A 23,719-nucleotide genomic window follows, 5' to 3' on the forward strand; every position below is an offset into this window, starting at 1 on the left:
GAAGCTTGTTCAGCTGCTGCCTGGGCTGGACCAGCTCTGTGGGTAAACAGCGGACTTCGCACTCACAGACTTAAGTTTGGATCTTCTCACAAGCAGGCATTTTTTCAGATGTAGTAGTCAATGTCAATATTTGTTTTTTGTTTTTGTTTTTGTTTTTGTTTTTGTTTGTTTGTTTGTTTTTACCTTGTCTATTGTCTAACAATGACTAATGTCTAAACATTACACTTCTCTCTGTTATCTAGCATATGGATCAGGGTGAGTTTAAAGGCACACCCATGACCCACCCACAGCACAGCCTTCCCAGCTCTATCCCAGAGCTGAGTGTAACTCTGACTCTGACTTGGCTTCTGAATTAGACTAAAATAACGAAACAGACGTGCATTTCAGCCTGTCACACATCCAAGGACACATGCATGTGCCGTTTGACTGCCTCAGTAAAGTTTACATCGACACTGTCAACCACTCCTGGAGAGACAGGCAGACTCCTCTATCTGCACGTTATCAAGAGGAAGAAATTAAGACATGGACCTACAGGGACTCAAAAATAAATGGATGTTAAGTGCCTTCTGCTTGTGAAAAGCTAGCCTGAGGCTTTTTCCACATGTCCCACCCTGGCTGTATCTGTGTGAGGTGAAAGTACTCCTGTCCCCAGCTGCTCTCCTTTTCCCCTTGCCAAAAGCTAACACCTGCCCGGGTCTACCCAAATAACTGTACATGTAACTTCCCCCTCGCACAGTTCAAGGAAAGTGGTATGGGCTAGCCCAGACTTGCTGTCTCATGATCAAGGAAATCAACTGAGAGCGTGAGTTGAGGTGATGGAGGGGACATGGGGCACTTGAAAGGGGTTTTGCTGAACACAACTGCCTCCGGCTACCTGCCCAGAGCTCTACTGAGAAACATCTTTGAGGTCTGTGGGCAAAGATGCTACTGTAACACCCACAGCAAACCTGCCTGGGCAAGGGCGTCATTTTCATCCTCTGTCCTGCTCCTAGGATGCCCCAGCCCAAGTGCTTCACCTCACTCCAGCTCCCTGCCCCAGGTTCAGAGAGGAGAACGTGGAGGAGCACTGGACGTAAGCCCAGCTCTCCTACATCCCAGGCTGATGTTCCTCCTTCTGCTCGTAGCAGAAAGAGGCGAAGGAGAAACCTACTGATCTGCTGCTAGTCTTAGAAGAGCCTCATCCAAACCACACAATACTGGCTTCCACTTCACAACAATCTTCCAGCCCAGTGAAAGCGAGTCTTCTCCAAGCACCATTTACAGTCAAAAACTATGCGGTTTCTTGTAGGTGGAGGCACAGTCAGTGCTTGGTTCAGCACACAAGGTTTCTGGTCTTCCTAAGCGTTTGCAGTAAGCACCTCAGGAAATGGAGAGCACCTGGTATTAATGATGTGACCTCACTGACAGAGGAAGACACACATGCACACAGACACAAAAGCATTTATAGAGGGTGTAGGTTCTCCTTTGTAGTTTCTCAGTCTTTCATTTCAAGCATGGAAGCTATGGTATATCATCCTGCTTGCAGTGGCAAAACATCTGAAACCACACACAGATTCTTGCACAAAAAGTGAATTTATCTCTTGTGGCCCGTCTCATTAGAAACAAATAATAGGTATTCCAAGGCTTCTGCAGCTCCTGCAGCCCTCCTCAGAGAGCCTTGTTTTCTGTTACAGATCAACTGAACTGCCTTGTTCAAAGGTCACAGGGGGAAGTCTGTAAAAGAACAGGAATTCAAATTCAGCTCGCTCAAATCCCAAAATGACTATAACTCTGTAATTAATTTATTCTATGTGGCAAAAATGTTATGCATCTTATTTTATTATTTGGAAGTAGGGCCTTCTGATTTTTATAGTTCATCATAGGCATCAGCTCCATAAATACTGTCTGCATGGGACTAATCCTACGCAGTGTCTCGAGTCAGACTACTAAAACACAGGTCTGCAAGATCAGGGCCTAGGCTTGTTTTCAGTCATTCTTGTAAGGTATGATTTAGGTTCAGAACAGCTAAGCCACATCTCGGAAGGCTTTAGGAGGAAACCTAAAGGTTTGCCAGAACCTGAGCACATATCTGTCCTTTGTTCTTCTCAAAGTCTCCCAACAAGCTCTATTAAAGCAATGTGTATTAGCTCCACTGAAACAGGTGACAAGAAACACAGACGTATGATCAGTGATATCACAAAATGCTACTAAACTATGTCGCTCTTTTCAGTTGTTATCACTAGTTATGCTTGCTGGAATAAACTTAGAAGGAGGATGGTCACGTGAGGGCAAATTAACTGCAATTCAGTCAACAGAGTGAGCACACAGCAGCAACAAACCTTGATTACAGCACCAAGTTTCACCATAAATAACGAAGAGAGAATAATTTACCTGCAAAACGGCAAACTGGATTAAAACCGAGCAATTTCTAAGATTAATTTTTACATCGAGCCTCTAAAGAGCTATTCACGGTCCTTTACTGCCATCTACAGTCCTCTGATAACAGTAGGGTTTCCAAACCAGCAGACACGTGTATCTTAGTAAAGGCACGATCCCCTTAAATGTTAGGAGTGTTCTGTGGCCATCAGATATCTTTTCCATGAATAATCTCATAAGAAAAAAGATCAAAATATTACTCCTTTTGAGTCTAATGTTCATGCTTTTTCCAGCCTATTGTGCTTTCTGTCTCACCTCTCTGTTGTCTTTGCTAATAGAAGATGCATGTCGGACCCAAAGCGATTTGATACACCAGAAAATGTTTAATATGCTGATAAAAAGAGTGGTTTAGAAATTGCTACATACTGAATGTGTCTTTTTTACATGCTGATTTTTTTTATAGTTATGTGTCATTATAGTTACAGCATTGAAAATGAGTTCTAATAGAATATCCCTTAATATCTATTACTAAAAAAATACAAACATCTTTTCTTGTATGCAAAAGTTTCTTGGACTCTAAAAGCATGTTATAATACACTTTTTCAGTGGTGATGCCCATCTCTAACTTTGTTCTGCTCTGTGTTATGGAAACATATCAGCTAAAACTTCATTGAGTTATTTACCCATCAGGGTACAGAACATACAGAGTGTACAAAGGTATGTCAGCTTAGCAAGCCACCACATACCAGTGGTGAGCAACCACAACAAACCATGATCTTCCATGAAACTTCTCCCATTCTGTGAGGTAAAACCACTGCCTGAATGGTCATTGAAACAAATGAGTCTAACCCAGGTGTGTTGCAGGTAATACCTTTTGGCCATGCACTGCATCTCCTCAGACTGAGAATAATTTAGTAAGCCGTGGCAACTAGTTCATGTGGTCAATCCATTCAGCTCATTTAGAGTCAATCTATCATGGCTGAAGATTGTAAAGCAGAGAATTAACAGGGTTTGCAGGGTCAGAATCATGGCTAGACCAGGAATGCTCTAGGACAACCATAATGACTTTTCCTAGCCAAAGAAAAGGTCCAGGGTTAAGAAGAGAAAATAGACATGAAAATGTGGTTTTGGAAAGAATAGGCTGTTTTATAGTAATAAACTAAACTGAGAATAATAGTAATAAACTAAATGGAGAATATTCACTGCTTGTCAAAGAGCAAATAAGGCACTTCAGAACACCAGGTTCTGCCTTGACGGGAGAAGCTCAAGCTCAGCTGCACCATTTACATTAATGTCTCTAAGACCTGTTGTAGCTCAAGTGTAAGTCATACCTGCCAGAAACTGAGTGACTGATGAGTGGCTTAACCTTGTTTCTGCACGTCTTGTACCTCTGTTGCTCAGAAGTGACAGTCAGTCTGTAGATACTGAACACAGTGTATGTGCCCGCTGCAAGATAAGCTGTTGCTTCTGAAAAGTGAGTAGCAGAGCTGGGAACACCAAGCTGCTGTGGTATACAGCTGCCTGACCAGACCAGCCTTTCCCAAATCAGTTGTATCACCCCTCCCCATAAGGCAGCAGCTCTTGGCTCCTGCTGTGTTCAGAAGGCAGCAGGGAGAGAGCTGTGACCTGCTGTCCTGTACAGATGCTTTTCTTGAGCTACTGTAGCACCATGCTCCTGTCTCTGCCCTGCTGCTTCGTGTTTAAAATCCACCCACGCACCCTCCTGGGGACTCTTGCTTCTGGCACTAACCCCTGCTGTACAGCAAATATTCAAAGTAAATTGTTTCAGTGTTTCTAGTACAGTATAAGGACTTGGTAGGCTTTGGTCTGAAGCAAAGAATGAGCCTGAAAAGATCCATAATTTGAAGACACTCATTCAAGATGATTAGCATTTTCTGAAAGATTGAGCACTGTCTCGCTTGCAGTGTATGGGCCAGATCCTGTCTTCCAGACACTTGCAGCTATAGCCGTCTTGATGCAGCTGGGGTCAGCTTTATCTCAAGAGCCAAATGCTTCTTCTGGTGTCTGGTCAAATCACAGCGCCTAATACTAGTTCCAGGAGTCTATTAAAAGGCATGGGTTGACCTAGAGGCATATCTGACACAGGCATGTGAACAGAAAAAAACATCACATCAAGAAAATCATCAAGAAGGATTGCAAAACTGGGATCCAGCCGCACAACTGATGGGGTCAGGAACCCTAGCTTGAACACTTGCAGGTCCCCAGGTATCAATGGCAACAAAAAAATATACATTTAATTGTTGGAGCAAAGGTCTCTGGAAAATTTAAACACTAGCATAGGGATCAAATAGGGAAATGGGGAGAGAAAGTGACCCATGGCTTGTCTAATACATAATGTTTTTATTGCACTGGCTGCTTCAAGGAAATGGTACGTAATAGTACATCTAATCCCTGCTGCCAGTATGTGTCCTTGCAACTGTTAGCACAGCAAAACAGTAGCCAAAAAGTAAAGATCACACCAATAAAGGACACACCAATATTAAACACCGCTTTAAAAAGAGGTAAATTACATTCCCTGACATCATTTTTTATCTTCAATATATTGCCCTATCTGAAGGAGTCATTGCAAAAAGAAAGGAGGTTTATGGTTATGTACATAAATGTGCATATGGAAAAAATGCAAGACAAATTGCTCAGGTAAATGAAGAGATTATGTTACCAGAGACATTATAGTTAAGAATCATACCATACGAATCAGTGTGCCCTGCTGTGGCTCAATTTTCATGTAGCCACACTGACATCTTGTGGCTTGTGCAGAACATTTAACTATGCACCTGAGAATTAACTTGTAAGTTATTATGGCACGGTGAGATTTATTTTTTTTTTCAGCAGAATAGTATATGGCTCCCCCAAGACATTAGATGTTCCAATATTTAAGGTGATAGATAAACTAACTCTCGTTTCAGTTTCTGCTTTTGCAAGCAGAACCTGCTCTGTTAACCTGGTCTCCATTTGCAAATCTCAGTCTAATGGTAGAGCTGTATTTAAAGTCAGTCACTCAAAAGATGGATCTAGAAGTAAAAATGGCTCGGCACTCATGCCATTTTGAAGATTACACGTAACTGTGGATCCTTGTTCCTTTTTTTCTTTTTTAATTTCAGGATTAAAGTTTATGAAACACTAAACCAGCCCTTTTGGTCAGCTGACAGGTGCCCTTACATCAGTCTCTAGTGTCCAGCAGTAACTGCTTACAGAATATGGTTCTGCCCAAATAAAATTGGAAGATCTGACAGATCTCAACTTCTACAGTCTTAATGAGACATCATCCTCATACCACTTATAATCCACTCTGACTGCCAAGAGCGTAAGATTTTTCTTAGGACAATTTTAGCATTTTAGGATTTTTCTTTTCAAGGATGGTGTTGGAGCAAGTGCAAGGAAGGACAAGGATGGAGTTCTGTCCAAGAAAGGCTGGATAAAAGGGTGTGTACTGAGAGGGTCAGAAGACACATCTTCACTGTGCCATGGTAGCCAGCACAGCAGATCCTCAAGATAACAGCAGCCAAGTCAGCAGCATGTGCAGCCTCCTGCCCCTGCTGAATTCAGGGCTGGGAAGCTCAGCTACTCAGCTCTGGGCATTGAATTATTCCATCTCCTTTGCGCCACTCAGTGCCACAAGGGCTCAAGATGAGCTCTGTGATCTTTGCACCATGGTCCACTTAGCTGTACAGGCTTGCTCCAAGCTGTCATTGCCATTGCACCAGGTCTTGAGCATCAAGCCCAGTAATATTCAAGGGCAAGGAAGAGTTAGCAAGCATAAATAATAAAAGAAGGTGAAAATAAAAATGGAAAGTAAGAAAGACAAAACCTGCCATAGGAAACGCCAGTAATCCTCTCCTCCCTGTTTTCCATGGAGAAAAAAGCAGCTCTCAGGCCTGCAGCATTGAGTTAAAGCTCTACACTGACACTTGATACAGCACTGAATGTCCCCTGTCAGAATTCCTAATACAATAAATACCCTGTACCTTAGGAAAAGGCTCCTCCAGAGAACAATTCAAAGCAACAGCATACCTAAAGCCGTGAAACAGACAGAACTGTCATCTCCCTCTCTCTCCTTGGAGGATGCAGAAGGAGCCAAGAGACCTGTCTCCTGACCCAGGACACTTGGGTGACAGTCCCTGAAGTTAAGGATAGATGTCCTAAAAGTGCTCAGAAGAGCTTGCAGGCTCCCCCACACAGGAGCTGAGTGTGGGTGTAGTCCCCGATGACAAGTGGCACCAGCACAAGCAGAATGCTCTGCTAATAAAAGCTGGACTTTTTTTTCCCCCCATTTATTTTTAACATGAGAGAATAGAAAGGGAGGAATTAATGTCACTGTGCTGAGAGAGGTATTTCTGAGGGCAGAATGGAGCCACGTGCCCAAGTAGCTCGAATGACTTCGGCTGAAGTTACAAAGAAGAAGCGGCCCGAGCAGAACTTGAGCAATAAACTTAGTTGAATCTCTCCCACACAGCTCCACTCATGTACCTCAAACACAGGCTGGATGCAATGTCCTTTCTGTCACAGATGGGATCTGCTTTTCATCAACAGCTGACATTCACACCAAATTGTAGAGTTTAACATTTATCCCCAAACACATAAAGCCTGCTAATAAAAACGGACTGGGAACTATTTGGTTATGGTTACTAAGGCACCAATAGGCAAGAGTGGGAGTTTACATCTCCCAGCCTCAGGCTGTTCCCATCGTCCCCGACACGCTGCTCTCAAGCCATCTCTCCTCCAAGCTTCCTTGCACTTTAAACAAATTTCCACCAGCCTCTGACTCTAAAACATCCAAAGTCCTCTTGCATGAAAAAGGGTGGGAAAGATGTTCCCTCAGCAAACATACTTCTTTTTCCCACAGGGTGATTCTGAAAGAGTGGAATTATATAAAACTAGATTATTTAAAAACAGTGGTGTAGGGTCTTGGGGTGAGGGGATACCTTGTCTGTGTGAGGTCTGCCGGCTCTGCTTTTGGAGTTTCTGCAGCCACCTCAATAACATATCTGAAACCGTGCCTGCTAGGCACTTGTTTTCTCCTACCTTTAAAACCAAGTATAATAGAGGGAAGAAGGCAAGGTCATTCCATTGCTTATTTCCCATTTGTCTTGATAGTCCCTTAAAATATACGCATTATCTAAAGACTGAGAGATTCGCCTGACTTTATTGCTAGGCAGCAGGCAATGTTTGCAATACAGACGCCTACATAGATGCGAAGTGCTCAGTCTTCCAGTTTGTCAGGTCAACACATTTTATGGCTGGTAACAACCACAGAGAGTAATTATGAGCAGTGACAGTGTAACTGATAACTAATTTCAGGACCACTTTGTTCCAATAGTGGCAACTGGCACACAGGTATGTGATTACAGCAACCCTCCCTGCAGGCCTTCAGCACTCACCATATCTAGAGGTGTCAAATGATGGTAGATGGCATCAGCTTATCATTCACTATGGTTGCAAGAAATTCTTGAGACATTTAGCAACAGGTCTGTATTGAGATCCCTAAACTTCTCAAAATCTGAGCAACCATGCCAGCCACAACTGTCAGCACTGTCACTGCAGAAGCCCAGATCAAGTCACACACTCAACACTTCTTCATAGTAGGGCTTGAAGCTGCAGAGGTCAGTTTTAAATGGAATAAATTCTTCTGAAATATTACTGAAGCTGCTAGGAACTATGGGTGTAGCTACAGCAGGGTTTTCAGGATGAAGCAATACCTTTTATTAGACATACTGATAAAACTGGAATAAACAGGTAAGTTGTGAGGCAACCTAGCCGAGATTCTTCTGAGCCAAAAGGGACTTATGTGCCCCTAAGTGTGTACAGTTTTTCCCATCAGTCTAGCAGAGGACCATGCTTCTCCACAGAAACCTTCTCTCACTTATGGGAGATCATCACAGCAACATGATTACTGTTTGTGGTAGCACCACAACAATTCAAGGTCGTCTTCTGCTCTGAAACAACAGACAAGATGGAGACACACAAGCTCTTTTTCAGAATGATTGCTATGAAAAAAGCTTCTGCTCTATTTGCTTTTCACCACAGTCCCCATCTTACCTAACTAGACCACTATGTGGCAAAGCTTTTCCTTCAGCTCTGTTGATAAATATTACAGCACCACATGGTAGAGGACATAATTTTTTAAATGTCCAGACCCATATTGTACTTATCTGTGAAATGACAATGCTGTTGAGATCTGGTCCTGTCAGCAAAGTCAGTGTCTGTACCTCCATGAGGTAATACAGTCTGGGGAAGAGAACAAAGCCTGATAAATCTGAATTTGTCAAACACTGTCTCTTAGAGCCTCATGAAGATGTTTAGATAGGCTTTGCAGGCTCTAAGAAGTAAGCTCATGGCTGTGGTATCTAGTACTTGTCATATGTTATTATTGTATAGAGTATTGCATAGGGGAATAATTATATGTTTCCTTTGAGATACCATGAATTATACTGGTCAGGCTAAGGGACAGCATGCTGTTTTTTTTTGATCAATGAATCATCTGACCAAGTGAAGATATCCTATTTCTTGTACTATAAATGTGTACAGACTTTCCCTCACATGGACTTGCAGAAGTTAAGCTCAGATTGGCCCTGGATAAAGGAAGAGGCAAAATGAAGATCTTCAGCTTCCCTCAGCACCAAAGTACAAAGTGTTACTGGGAAGATCCACCAGCAGTCAGCATCACCTCTGTGCAGCCCTTTTAGGGCTGTATCCATGACAAGCAAAGCCCCAGGGGTCAGATTCAGCCTCCTCTGTGCTCCCCAGGTAAGTGGCATTGGTATTTATTGGAGTAGGTTTTCAGCTGAATACACATGGAGTTAATTAATGCAGCCCACGTTGACGTTAATGACAGCCAAGCACCTAATCCTCCACATGCAGCAGGCTGAAAACATTACCCTATGAAACTGCAGCTTCAGAGTTATTGTACTTCAGTTTGTGCAGTTTCCCTTACGCTGCACTGAATGGATTTTCATTCTGTGTCCAGCAGCATTCCAGTTCCTCCAGTAGCAAACAATAAATGAATCTTAGGAGGCTCTGGTGTACTTAGGAGGCTCTGGTGAACCTATCAAAAGAGGCAATTTATTTCTGAACTTGGCACTCGGCACAGCATGCCTTGTAAATGTCAATTCGTGTATGTGTGAGCATCTGACACTACTCAGCAACACATGGTTGGGGCCAAGAATTTGACTGATTCTGGCTGATTTGCAAGCCTAAAAATATTCTCTTTTATCAATATCCATTTTTGTGCTTATTTGCATGCTAAGAAAATTCTAAGCAGGCAGTGGTTTCATGGATCAATCCACAACAGCACTGTGGAGATCAAGTACGTGATGACCTGCCATAAACTGTGTGATGACACAGTCAGAGCCATTGCATAAGAAATGGCCCATATATAGGCATACTTTGATTTTCACTGTTTGTCTGTTCTAATCCTGCAGGAATCAGAGACATTTTAATCTCTTTTATTGTTTTGTATTCATTTACATGCAGTGCCCAAAGGCCTCTGGCAAGCAGAGAGCGAGCTATATAAGTCAAATGCATTGTTATTACTACTGCAGCTCCTATCATGGGCCCAATTCTCTTCCCATTGACGTCAATGGCAAATCTTCCAATAACTTCAGTGGGATCTCAATTAAGCCAAAAATCCATGATCACACCCTGTTTTGTTTTATACTAACAGTACTGTGGGCTCCAGATGAAAATTTTAGCTCATTACAGTATGGGAAACATAGGGGACTCTTACAGAGTTGTTGATGATAAATAGGTGTATTTACTTGGCAAGCTGCTCCATTTGTCATTGGAACATGGAAATGGTGGGTGCCAAAAAAGATCTTCAGACATACCAAAAAAAAAAAAAAAAAAAAAAAAAGAAAATCTCTAACTGTTTTTAGAACAACTCAGGAGAGTTATGTGGGTTTATATGACAGTTTTGAACTTCAAGAATTAGCTGATAATGCTGCGCTGTGGTAAAGCAATTCAATACTCAAACTACCCCATTAGTTTACAGCTTGGGAATACTATTTTTACCATTTCATCAATCCTCTTCATCTGGTGAATCTCAGTACTGCCCTATCACTTTTAGTTTCACCCACTGAGCCCCTTTGTTTATTTCTTTAGTGTTCATTTCTTTCCTTCCTTTCCCTAGCCTTATCACCCTTTTTTCCTTCATTTTTATACTCCTGTGCTCACCACTTTCCTTTTGTGTTTGCTGCCTCTCAAAGGCCACTCTCTCTGTTACAAAGGAAACTTAGCCACCTACTGCCACTCAGCTCTTCACACCTGAAAAACTTTTTCTGCCAATTGCCAGCTTCTGTCCTTCAGGACCAACATATGCATGCTGCTCCTAACTCCCACTTTTATCACTCCTCCATTTTATTGATTCAGATTTTATTCCTCTTCCTTAGCACTTCAAAATGTCCCACCTAAATGTATTGTTTTTCCACAATTTCTTTTCCTGACATGGAAGTTCAGTCTTCTTTTTCTAGCAGACTCTGCAGCCCATAAATTGTATTGACAGCATTGATCTCTTTTGAAATCCAAAGGGTAGGTCAAAACAAGTTGGATGGAAACCCAGCTAAAATTCCAAGCTCAAAGCATGATGGCTAATTAATGGCTGAAAACTGGACTGACAGCCAGTCACAAATGGCATTCCTTGGGGGTTTATGTGGGGATCAATGTTATTTAACACAATTATAAATGATCTGAATGATGGGATTAAGTGCACGCACCAAGTTTGTGGATGACACCATACTGAGAACAGAGGTAGATACGCTGGAAGGAGATGAGCCACCACACAGAGAGACTTTAACTGGCTGGAAGAATGAGCCAACAAGACTGTTGTATAACATGAGGTTAAAATGATAAATGCCTGAGGTTTAATGAAGACAAATGTGAAGTCTTGCAGCTGGGATGAAATAATCCCAAGCAGCAGTCCAAGCTGGTGAGTTGCTGCATGCAGAGTAGCTCTGTAGAAAAAGCTATGGGGGTCCAGGCAGACTGCAATCTGAGCATAGGCAAAGATTGCAGTCTGCAATCTCAGCAAAGAAGGCAAACTGTGTCCCAAGCTATATCAGCAAGAGTACATCCAGCAAGCAAAGGGATGCAATTATTCTTCTTGTTTGACATTCATCAGGCCACACCTGGAATACTTCACCCAGTTTTGCTTTCTCCCCTCTCAAAAGAGACATTGAAAAATCTGAAACAACCTGGTAGATAACAATCACTGATAATTAGAATGCTGGAGAACTTGATGCAAAAGGAAAGACTGAAGGAGTTGTGCTTTCAAGCCTAAAGTCCATGGGGAATATAATCACAGTATTCTAACGCCTAAGGACGCTTAGAGATATGGGTGCTAAGGGACTTGTTTTAGTGATGGGACTCAGTAGGTCAGGTTGAGGGCTGTTCTTGATGATCTTGAAGGTCTTTTCCAACCTAGATGATTCTGTGACTCTATGATTCTAAAAGGTAATTTTAGAGAGGTAGGGAGAGGTACAGAGAAGTATGCACTTCACATGGATGCACAACAAGGCAAGATGCAATGGGAACAAGTTACTACAGGAAAAATGCCATCTAGATAAAATATATATATATATATATATATATATATATTCACTATGAGAACAACTGCACATTAAAAAAGGTTGCTCAAAGAAGTGGTGGAATCACTGCTCCAGACTTGGCTTGACAGGGCCTTTCATAACCAAACCTAAGGTCCTGTTTTCAAAAGAGGGTTGGTCTAGATGATGTCCAGGGATTCCTTCCAGTCTAGGCTATTCTGTGAAAGCATCAAGGAACAGACACGTATCAGATTCTGGATGTCTCCTTAGAATGAGGCTTAGAAGCCAAGGCAGGCAGGTGATAAAATAGACATAGGAAATGTTCAGTAGATGAAAGTAGGTGAAAGTAGATAACTTAGTACACTTGAAGAACAATGATCTCTCTAGGTTCTCCTCCCTGATGAACTCAGGGCTTACCTCTGACAGGAATAATTGAGAAATGGATGAATTGTTTTTCACCTCACCACAGTGCCCAGGAAGTTCAGCCATGGAGCAACACACTGCAGGGTTAGATATTGCCCAGAGAACAAGAGATGGTTGCTATCTGAAAGAATTTGTTCATGTATAAGACAGTGTAAGCCAAGAGGCAAATGAAACATACAGACTCCATGGAGAGTGCCAGAGACATAGTATTAGTCAACATGACAGCATTGGTTGGGAAACAGCTCTGGGAAACAGCAGCTGAATAGTTGATGGTCAGGGTGTGAAGCTTCAGTCAGCAGCAAGTAGCACTAGATGCAAACTGAAGCCTTTGCACTCACTGTGAGCTGAGCGGCCAACAGCCTTGCAGCTCTCATCGTGCTGCTGAAAAGTTTCTGGAGCATGTGCTGATGAAGGCCTAATGCGTCATCTATGGTGGTCCTGAAACATCCCTACCACCTTACAGCCTCCAAAGGCATCTTGCAGATAATACATGGGTGTGGGTTAGTATGGACCATTTACTGAAACCTCTGTAGCAGCAAGGCAGTTGGGGGGGGGATGGAATCCTATCTGAGAAATGTATGCAAGTGTTCAAATTGTGTGAAATGTTATTATTTTTTTTTTCCCTAATTCCTGGAAGGTCTGAGGTCTATCTATGAACCAGCAGAAAAGTCAGGCTGCAAATTAGGGGAAAAGGGAGATTGCATTTAATGTTGCACAGTGATGTCTCAGCATATGCCACAGGCACTACACCACTCTTTATGCTTCACCACAGACGTTCAATGAATTACTTTTACAAGTTACTTTCTTTTGTAAGTCTACAAAAGTGATGGTTGCATCAAGAGATTTCAGATTTCTGGCTGAAGAGGACTAGGTCTGTGCCAAAATCATTGTGCTGAAACACAGGGAGTGCAAAGTGCAGGGGACAGTTAGCAAGGTGCTTGACAAGATGTAGGCTCATCCCATACCCATTTTTCTGACAAGACTGCTCAGTTTCTGCTGCTAAGGACAACTCATATCCCTCAAGGAGGAGCTGCAGGATCCACCTTCACATGTGCTACAAAAACTTCTGCCAATGTTGGCAGAAGGCTTAATGGCACAGTTAGCGCAAGTCAGCGTTTCTTAAATCCAGGCAGACGTCTCCTTTTAACTGTCTGCCTTATTGCTGTGCAACAGGTCATCTGAAACAGCCACGCAACTTCCACCAACACTGAACAGCATAAATTGTTCACCTCTGAGGTATTTTCAGAAACACGAAGTTTCAGGAAGCATGTCACTTGAGATACTGTGTAATCTCCTTTGCTGTTAGGAACACATTTTAAATGAATGACCAAGTGAACAACTGTACACATGGCCTCAAAATTATCTGTGTTTTCTTAGAAGCAACATCTGCAGGTTTAGAAAAAATCAAAACAGACACACAGGAAGAAAACACTGCTAACTGGAAGAAAACACTTCCCGGACAAACAAGTTCATGACACTGTATTAATGAGTTTAGCAATTTGTAGATGATCATCATCATGTTTTTAGTAGGTCCTTCTGGAAAACTAAAAAGAATAAAGATTATTTGCCATTATATAGCCATATAAGAAGATCAGCAACCCTAGTTATTGCAGTCCATTTTAGATGTGTTTACTCAAAATATTGCTAGTTTTTATTTTCATAACATTTCTGAGAAACAGGGAAGTGAATCATAAAGAACTTAAGTGATTTGCTTACAGTGAAATTAAAGCAAAGGAGAGCCTTGAACCTTCTTGAGTGCTACATTAACCACTGGACTATCCTACCTTACACTCTAAAATACACATGGTGTCACCTCCAGCATATAACAGGAGTTAGAAAGCTAATCTGTAAAATGAATATATTTCTACTTATATTTAGTCATGATATTTTTCTTTTTCCTGAAGTAGATACTTATTCTAATTTCTACCCTTTGTAAGTGCTGCAAAGCCACATCTATTAAGAAAGAATGAGTTAGATTCTGCTTTGCATCATGTATCGACATGTTTTTCTGTTCTCCATCATGTATTAACAATTTTCTGTTCTGTATCATGAATCAATACATACCAAATGCAAGCCTATAATCCCCTGTCTCTCCAGACAGCCTCTGGAAGACAGAGTGAAAAAGATTAACTAGAAACAGAAACTGATGAACGTGTGCTTGCATAAATGCAAAACAAGACATGGTTTGGCTGCTGGAAATTTATGGTGATAATGAAGAAGTCAAGGAGAATTCAGCTTGGATTTCAAGAACATCAGAAGTCTGCTGAGCTGGCAGGTGGACAAATATGCCTTGTAAACTCAACAAAATTCCATAAAAGCTGCTGTTACATAGACACGAGGCCATATCTTGCCATCTTTTCTGTGTTATTTTTCAGAATATGACCTCAGTAGTGTAGAAAGTCTTCCAGTGTGTATTTTGCATTCACTTTTATTTTTTCTCTCTCCTCTGGTAAAGAAACAAAGTAAGAAAAATTGTGATTGCACATATAAATGTTCAATTTGTTCTTTCAATGTTACGGGATACATTCACACTTTCACAGCTGCAAGTTTGGGGCCAGAGTTTTTGTTTGGTTGGTTGGTTGGTTTGGTTTGGTTTTTGTTTTTCTGCATGGCTGAGCTTTTAGGACAGCAGCACATCTGAAAACCCAGCAAAGATGGAAAGCAATAGCAGACAGAGGTGGTGACAACTGCATTTGAATAGGTCATGTACAGTTTTCCTACTGGCACAACAGCAGACCCATGAGACAGTCAGGAAAATAAACCATAATGTTTAAAAAATATATAAAATGATAAAATAAAGCACAAGCTTTACCCCCAAATCTGTATTGACCCTGACGCCAGCTCCTCCATTAGGAGCACTTCAGTTTTATGTCATTGAGGGCAGGGGAGGGGTGGAACAGATAAATATTTATTTGTATTAACAGACATAGTATGTCAATTATATTTATATCCTTTTTCTTTTATGCTCACTTGGATGCTTACTCAAATGGTAGGAAACCAGAGTACACACGCTTCAGCTCATGGTAATTGCAAGCACAATATAAATTGCCATCAGTGATAAATTAGGGGCTTAGTCACAAGATGTTATGGCAGGTGATCAGAGAAAGAAACATTTTGAATACTTCACAAACGGTCTTGGGGACATGGAATTCCCTGCTCCCATCCCAAGAGTTCAGATTTCTAAGAGCTAATCAAGTCATGGTATTTTTTATAAAGATATCACAGCAAAGTGGTACATTATGTGGTGGTTTTCTTCTGTGCATAACCACAGATTGCCACACATTGCAAGCAACTACAAATTGTAAGAGCTGCTGCAAGTATTTACAGTATCAGTAGTTCCTCAGACTAAAGAACCCTGAAATATTGGATCATATAGGCTTTAAAGTCATCTTTTGAGAAGAAAAAGCAACCAGTGGACTCAGCTGACAGACACTTAATACTTTATTGTACTTTAATCAAAGTCCAATTAGTCACAAGATAATTTCAAACAGATTTCAGCAATAAAATTGATGTTTTGGTTTTATCTTACGCAACCAAAGAGCAAAAGAATAATGTTTTGTTTTGTTTTGTTTTTTATGGAAAACATTTTTGTTTGCGTTAAGGTACATTTACAAAATTAACTGCCAAATTTGAAACTATTTGAAAAAGAGAAATATTTTAATTGGCTTTCAAACATTTTCTGATGTGGCAAATTTTTTATCTTTTCCATCCACGCACCTAAAACCATTGTCTGACTGAGAGTTCTTTCAGGTACTGCATTAGCACTGTCATTATTATTCCTAGTGTAGCATCTGGACTGTTGTAGTAGCTCTATAAAATGTTTTCTTGATGGTAGACAAATCTTGCCACCAAATATTCTTTAATACTCTCTTAGCTGGTGTGCATTAAAGATAAATAACTATCAAATGATACATGTGACTTCATCTAATATTCTTGGTAAAATATTTATTATGTCTGTGGCGATACGCTGGTCTCACTCTTTCTCCCACTCTTTATTTTTCACAATTTAGTGATTAATGGTTAAAAAGACAAAACCTTCGCCAATTTGAACAAATAGTTCTAGGGACTTGATACATCTGGGCACAATTCCAAATCCAAGGAGGCGCCAGTAAACTAATGAAGAATGTTACTCATCTGTTCTAGCCACACAAAACCAGGATTTCATCTAGTACAAACTACATGGGGTCAAGCACTGTCAACATTTCGTTTGGAGTTCTCAAACTGTTCCTGGGTGTTGGTGACTCACCAGGCCAAGTTCAGTGTGTCTTACCTTGGTCCTAGGATGCACCACTCTGGTACATGAGTTAGCAAAGACATAGGTTTTTGAGTCCTCAAGGCCGATAAAGATTATGTTTTGTTTTTTTTTTTACCGTTGTTGTGAGACAAGCTCTGCTAAAGTCAGCTGTTCTGGACAAATTCCAGCCCTGAATAATTTATGCCCGCATAAGTGACCTATAAAGATTAAGCATATATGGTTTAATTTTTTCCTTCCAGCACAGGAGCTGAACCCTGTAGCTATGGTAAAGACAGCTGAGAGACTAGAGACCTACCAGCACAGCTGATAAATGCAGTGTTTTGTGACTGGAAACAAGGGATCTCTCCTGCAACCTAGAGCCAAACAAGTTAGAGTAGTTTTGCAGAGGCTAGGGATGCCAATTTCCACAGCCAACAGTGCATCCATAGATGATAGGGCTTAGGGTCACACATGGCCATCCTTGACCAGAAAAGCACAGTAAGGATGATCAAAGGAAGGAACACCTTCCATTACAGTCAGCTGGGACTCTTCTGTCTGGAAAAGAGATGTCTGAAAGTGAAGTCTACAAAATCACATTATGACGTGGAGGGGTTGCTTCCTCTACCAGTATAGAAAATATAAAGTATTTAATGAACCTTGTAGGATCCAAGTTCTGGACAAACCAAAGGACATGTTTTGTCATTCTGTGTGCATGCTTTCTGCAGAATTCTGCGGATACTAAAGTTTTACGTGAACCAAAGGGCGGATACAGCAAAGACACAGAACAGAAAGCCACAGTAAAGGATTTGTAAATACATGGAAACTGCATTTGATACAGAAATCTGGAGGCTGGGGAAATATTAGGTAAAAGTACCATATGTGTGTAGCCTGCTCTCCTACTCTTCTCCAGGCATCTGGTTTAGGCCCCGTCAGGAAGAAAACCTGAGACAGCTCCACCTTTGGTATAACTCTATTACTTTTGCCATGACTGTTCTGGGAAAATAAAATACCCTTCTGCAGCTAGTGGTGCAAACCAGCTGGGTCTGTCTGCAGTGTCTGGCACAACTGGGCACAAGGTTCAAATTCAGCTCTGCCATCTTGCCTTGATGATCTGAATTTTATTAAATTCCATGAAATAAGATGCAGACAGTGAGGAATGGTACTAAAATCTTCAATCTTAACATTCCTGATGAAGTATCAAGCAGACACCTGTAAGAGAGTTTCATGGAAACAATGTGATAAATTTTAATCACTTGTGGATCCTGACATTTAATCTATTTTGGTTTCTATTAGATATGACACCATGATAAAACTCTTCACCTGTTTGGTAGCAGACATAACTGGATATCTTAACAGTTATTGGTACACATACCTGTTTCCATTGATTTGCAGCTGGGGGTTTCAGCAATGCCTGCTGCAATGCTTCTTGCACATCATTAGCAGGTCAGTGCAAACAAGCTTTCTAAGCACAGTGCTGGGTATCTCTTCTGTTCTCTCTGAGAGCAGCTAGCTGCAGTTGTCAAGGAAATATTTAGGATGGTGTACTTTGCCTTAAAAATGTGCAGTTTAAATGCAATGGAAAAGGAGCTGTGAGAAGATATTAAAAATTAACATTGAAAATGGTGTATGGAAAGAGATTTAATTAAAATTTATAGATGTCTTCTATTTAATGTGAATCTCAGGCCTCTCTAAATCAAAATTACCAGCAGAAAATATTTTTAACAGAAAAAACACTGTGGTGGGCATCGTCTGCCAAGGCCCCAAATCAGTAAAATAATTTATGCCTGTGGTTAACGTGTTTGCTGAACTGGATCCTTTGTGCAACGCAAGGGAAAGCTACTAGACTGGGACAGGCAATAAACCGTCTCTTCAGCAGGAGACATTGTAATAAACTGCAGGCAAAATCTCTCTATTAATCTCTTCTATTACATCTGTAGGATTGCATGATTTTCATTTAATCTATGTCAGATGAACACTTAATTTGCAAAAACAAATCCTCTTTTATACACATGAGTCAAATACAAAATTGTTCTGCAGTCTGCACTGTAAATGAGACAGGGACCAGCATACTTGCAGAATTGAATCATAATTCAGAGGTATTGAGGTTGGCCTGAAAATCTTATTACTGGCACTTCCTGGCAGGTGCTTAATTTTCAACCTGATGTCATAGGACTTTTGCAAATAACAGGAAATGGCTTAGGGAGTTTATTTAGTTGATTTGGACTTTTTGCCTTTGTCATCAGAAATATTTCTATAGGCTGCTTTCTTGTATCCCTGCACAAATTCCTGCCTGTGCCACTACTAAATTCTACTGGTACCTAGGCATAACCTGGTTTCAAATTTGTTACGCTTATCAACCAACTGACACCATTGGTGCCTCTTTGCACTGAATCTTGGACTGGGCCTTGGGTGCTGCAGCACCCTCACAGGGCAGCTACAAGAGTAAAACACCATTTCAGGCATCTCCAGTGCATGTTCAAAATGTCTTCAGAAATCTTAAGACTTCTCACCACATCCCCACTGCTCTCTGTCTTTTGTTATACACTGGTGCACTCCATCTGACACAGCTCTGCTAACACAGTGTAGGAGTAAATGCAGCACAACCTGCAGGTAGAAGGAAGGAGGAGAACACCCAGTATACGAACGCTGAGACAAACAAGCAGTTTCTCAAAGACAGCACTAGGAATAACTGAAAAACCCAAATGTAAGTTCAGTATTTCCCAGAAGAAATAGCAGAAACAAGTAAAAGTCTTTTAGCTGAGTGTGGATGCACAGGGGTGAAGTATTTTATGTTAGAAAATCCTAGTCCGTGTAATTTCTGTTGTGACTTCATGATCTGCTGTTCACAGGATGTCGTCCCCTTGTTTTGGTGGAGTGACAAAAGCAAAAGAGGACAAGAATTAAACGAAGAAGAAAGGGAGCAGAACTATTTAGGGAAAAACTAATTAGAATAAAACATAGGCCAATCTAAATAACAGGGCATGTGCAATTGCAGCCATTAGCAAGAAAAGCAGCACCAGAGGAGCAGATCAGTAGGTCAGAGCAGTTGATGCTGAGGCTGTCCTTTAGTGAGGTATTAAGGACTCAAAAAGGATGGTGAGACAGCTGAGTTTTGCTAAGGAATTCATTTCTCAAACAGCATGACCCAGAGAAGAGTTTGCCTGTGACACTTATCACCTTACTCGTGCAGAGGTTCTAAGTTCAAATCCTGTGAGGCAGAGGTGGGACCAAGCCTCCATGTGCCCTGGGTATCAGATGGGAGGACAGCATTGTCTTCAAGCCCATCTCCACCAGTTCCTCAAGCCAGCTCCTTTGTTTCCTTAGTTCCTACTAGAGGTGTTCCAGACAGGAACACACTGCTGCAATTCTGCTGAATTTCATACAAAACCCTTTCAAAATTATTTTAGGTTGAAAAACAAATTGAAGAACCTAATGTTCAGTACAACCCAAATGAGGCTCACTTCTGACTTTTGTTTGGCTGGCTGAACTGTACACTGACACAATCCCTCGAACATGGTGTGAAACCCTCTTAGAGCAAGGCTAGTACTCTCTGTTGTATGGTCACCCTTGTGTCTATTCATGGAGGCAAGTTCACACTGCAGTGAAATGAACAGTACTAGTTGTTCTTCTCTGCTTGCTTCAGGAGGCTGTGATTTGCCTACTGTGCATCTGTACTGAGATAGACTGAGAAGGTTCAGATTTTGACAAGGTCTGAAGAGAACCTTTCCTCTCAGCAGAGACCCAGATCAGCTCTATTTAGAAATATGTAGATGAATCACTGTAAAGGCTGTATAAACAAAAGCATTCTTCCTGCTGATTTGAGGCAGGACAACTTAGTAACATATTTCTGTAGGAATTTAAATCTTCAGTTATTTCTGGAATTCTGACTGCACTGCCAATTAAATTTGTAATTCAATAAATAGTGATTTTCTGTATATTAATTAAAGACTACAAGTCACTCACTTTGTATCACCAGTCTAAAGAGTTGCACAAAAACATTTGTTTTGGATGTCTTTGAAGCTTGTTTTCCAAGATAAGCAATCAACGGTTAACAAACATGAATGGCATTTTTAAACAGAATTTAAGATGAGAAAATAAATAGATTTGTTTTATGGGGGAAAAAAAGGCCTGTACATGGACAGGAAAGTCCCTGCTTTAACTAAATACGGTAATTAAAATAACAAGCACAATCCTGGCAATAAAGCATTTAGTCCAAAAAAGAAGGAAAACATTATTTCACCATCTCCTCTGGAGCAGGCAAGGTAACATAATTCTACCTCTATTTTGCAGATGAAAACTATAATGCACAAGTCAGCAATATTTAAATTCAAAAATTCAAATAGAACCATAAAAGCCAAAGTAGACACCCAGAATAGCCTGGATCCTTACCTTGGGCTGAGTTTACCTGACTGTGCCACAGTTTAAGATTAGTGATAGTGACAGAGACCCTTGGGGAGAAAGGCTCTCACCATAACCATGGGTAAGGACCAGTAACTCCACTGGTTCCCAGTTCATGAGCACACCCTGGCACAACATTTGCTGCCTATTCGGCCAATCTGACATCTCCCAAAACTGTGACATATGATCACAGACATGAGGGGAAGGTGATGACGTAAACACATGACGTCCCCCAAGGACTAGAGTGACACCAGTGACACCACCAAATTCTTTCACATAAATAGGTGACAACTATCAGGAGTTACATGCACTTCTTTGGGACCTAGAAATATGTATTAAACTTAAGGAAATATCAAACCTAAGTGTCTTTACAGCAATACGTATTTAATGTGATTTCAAAGACTGTGGATGCCATTTCTGTCTCTCCCAAAAAAGTCATGTCTTGTTTATTACAGATTACATGCTGAAGTTTATCTGATAGAGTTCCCAGTATCTCTGATGACTTTGTTTCAAGGAGAGACCAAAATATCTTCAAGAGACCAAAATATCTTCAGATTACTGTCCCTGTGGCCATGAAGACTGCAAATTATGTTTCCTAAATGACGCCTAAAAAGCAGGTCTGAGTGCCTGCATTTATAAAGACACAGTGGCAGTGCTGGGTTCCTCTGCCCTGGCATCCTGTCCCCCATGGCAGGCAAAACCAGAGGTTTAGCAAAAAGCACAAGAAAACAGCAGCACACAGAGATGTTCTTCTCTCTGAAGAGATAGATAGACATTCCCAGCCTGCTGTGATTTGCTTCTCAGAAACCTCTTCAGACAGCAACTGTATTTATTTTAATGGAGACTCCATGAACCTGTCCAGTCTCTCTTTGAGCCTGCGTAATCTCACAGCACTCACAAATGCTTTGACTGAACTAGGAAAATGTACATAAACGAAGGATGTGAGTCAAATATGGTGTTCATATCATGCACTGTAGGCATCCAACATGGGTAGATAGGACAGGAAGAAGGGAATCATCCTCAGGTCTGCTTTTCAGGTGGAGACTTTGACAGGGAAGCCATCTCCATAAGAGAGCAGTGCTCTACATCTTTTCTGACTCCCCTGGTGTCTTCGCATTCACCACAGAATGATTCTGAAGGCTTTGTCACATTTAGTTAAATGCATGTGTGCAAGAAAGTTTTTAATTTATAGTAATTACAATTCAGAGTTTAAAAAATTAAATGAGAATATACCAAAAAGTACATGTTTTTAAGTTATCCATTCTGATTTAACAAATCATTTCTAAGACAAAGAGAAGGGCTCACTTTGTTTTAAACTTATTATTTTAGCCTCTTTTAAATTCTTGGATTTTTCTTCTGAGTTCAGTGAGCTTAACAGTGCTTTTACAGAGCAAGTGTTTAACATGTGTTGACCATGCAACCAACAGGGTAAGTTCCACAGAAGAAAATTATTTAAAGCTCCATAAATCAGAAGAGAATTTACAACATTCTGCTCTTTTTTCTGGGAATAGTTTGAATGTGAGACAACAAATATATATTAAAATAAAAAGCATATTTTAATATATTACAAACGAAAATCTACTGTATTCTTGCAGAGAGATTAGTCCACTAATTCACTGTCTATGCAGCATCATGGGAGTCCTAAATTCAGATATTATATGTGGTAGTTACATGATGTTTTCCACAAGCTGATTGTTTTGATGAAAATGAGTAGGGAAATGAGGAAAAGGATCTCAGTACGCTTGCACAAACTTTAGCATCCCAGTCAGTAATAAAGGTTCCACACTTGTTGCGTACTGTCAGAATCTCTTTCCTATTTGAATGGACATACGTGTATTTGTATGGACATATATATGTAAAGGACATACATGCATTCTCATAGGATTTTAAGACAATCATGAAGAATGTTTCTTGTGCGGACATGATAAACTGAAACACAATATGAAAATTAAAAATCTGTTGAAGCAGCACAGAATAACTGTAGTAGGTACAACCACCCATCTTAAAATTGTTGTTATCGCATTGACACCTGAAAGCTTAATCAGAAGTTAAACCCTAAACTCTAGATAAGCATGTTTGCAATGTGAGCAAAATATAACTGTGGCATCAGGTTAGAAGCATGGTGGAGAAATACATCGTTCTTCTCTCACGAGTGTTAGAAATCAAAATAATATCTTACTTCCAACACTTTCCTTTGGAAATCTGTCACGAGCCAAAGCTTCACATTTTTTACAAGTTAATTTATTATTCGTTTTGCAATCACTTGCTGCATGCCATATGCAGTGTTCTGTGAAACAAGCTAACTGATTACAAAGCCCTGAAATAAACTCATACCCATGTCCAGCAAAAAAATAAAGTTTCTTATGCTCTGTCCACTTTAAAGCAAGGTTTGGAAAGGAGATCTGGGATATGGTGAACCTGGAACTCCACAAGACATCAGAGGACTTTAAAGTATACATCCAGCACTTCCAGATGGGAAGGTCTGATGCCCGGTTTCTGAGATATCTTACAGATATCATCCAAGTCCTCAGAGATCATTCTGCACACTGCAAAGGCAATGCCCAATAGAGCATGACTGGCAGGTTGTATTCAAAAGAAAATTGAATATGAGATCAACAGTGGAGATGAGAATCTGACTATGACATCAATGTGTGTGGAACTTACACAATGCCTGCACCACTCCTGGCTCCTGTCTGCCCCTGACCGTGATATTCATTATGTCTGTTCATATAAAACATTGTGCTTGGTTTAC

The 23,719-nt window shown here is 40.8% G+C and overlaps 1 long non-coding RNA gene across 1 annotated transcript; it reads left to right on the forward strand.

Moving 5' to 3' along the window:
• Positions 1–8,916: 8,916 nt before the first annotated feature.
• LOC121079393 lies at positions 8,917–14,667 on the forward strand. Its single transcript, XR_005825007.1, has 2 exons — positions 8,917–9,120; positions 14,433–14,667. It is a non-coding gene; the product is annotated as an uncharacterized LOC121079393 (long non-coding RNA).
• The last annotated feature ends 9,052 nt before the right edge of the window (positions 14,668–23,719 follow it).

Source organism: Cygnus olor, chromosome 1, assembly GCF_009769625.2.
Source record: "Cygnus olor isolate bCygOlo1 chromosome 1, bCygOlo1.pri.v2, whole genome shotgun sequence".
Taxonomy (NCBI): Eukaryota; Metazoa; Chordata; class Aves; order Anseriformes; family Anatidae; genus Cygnus; species Cygnus olor.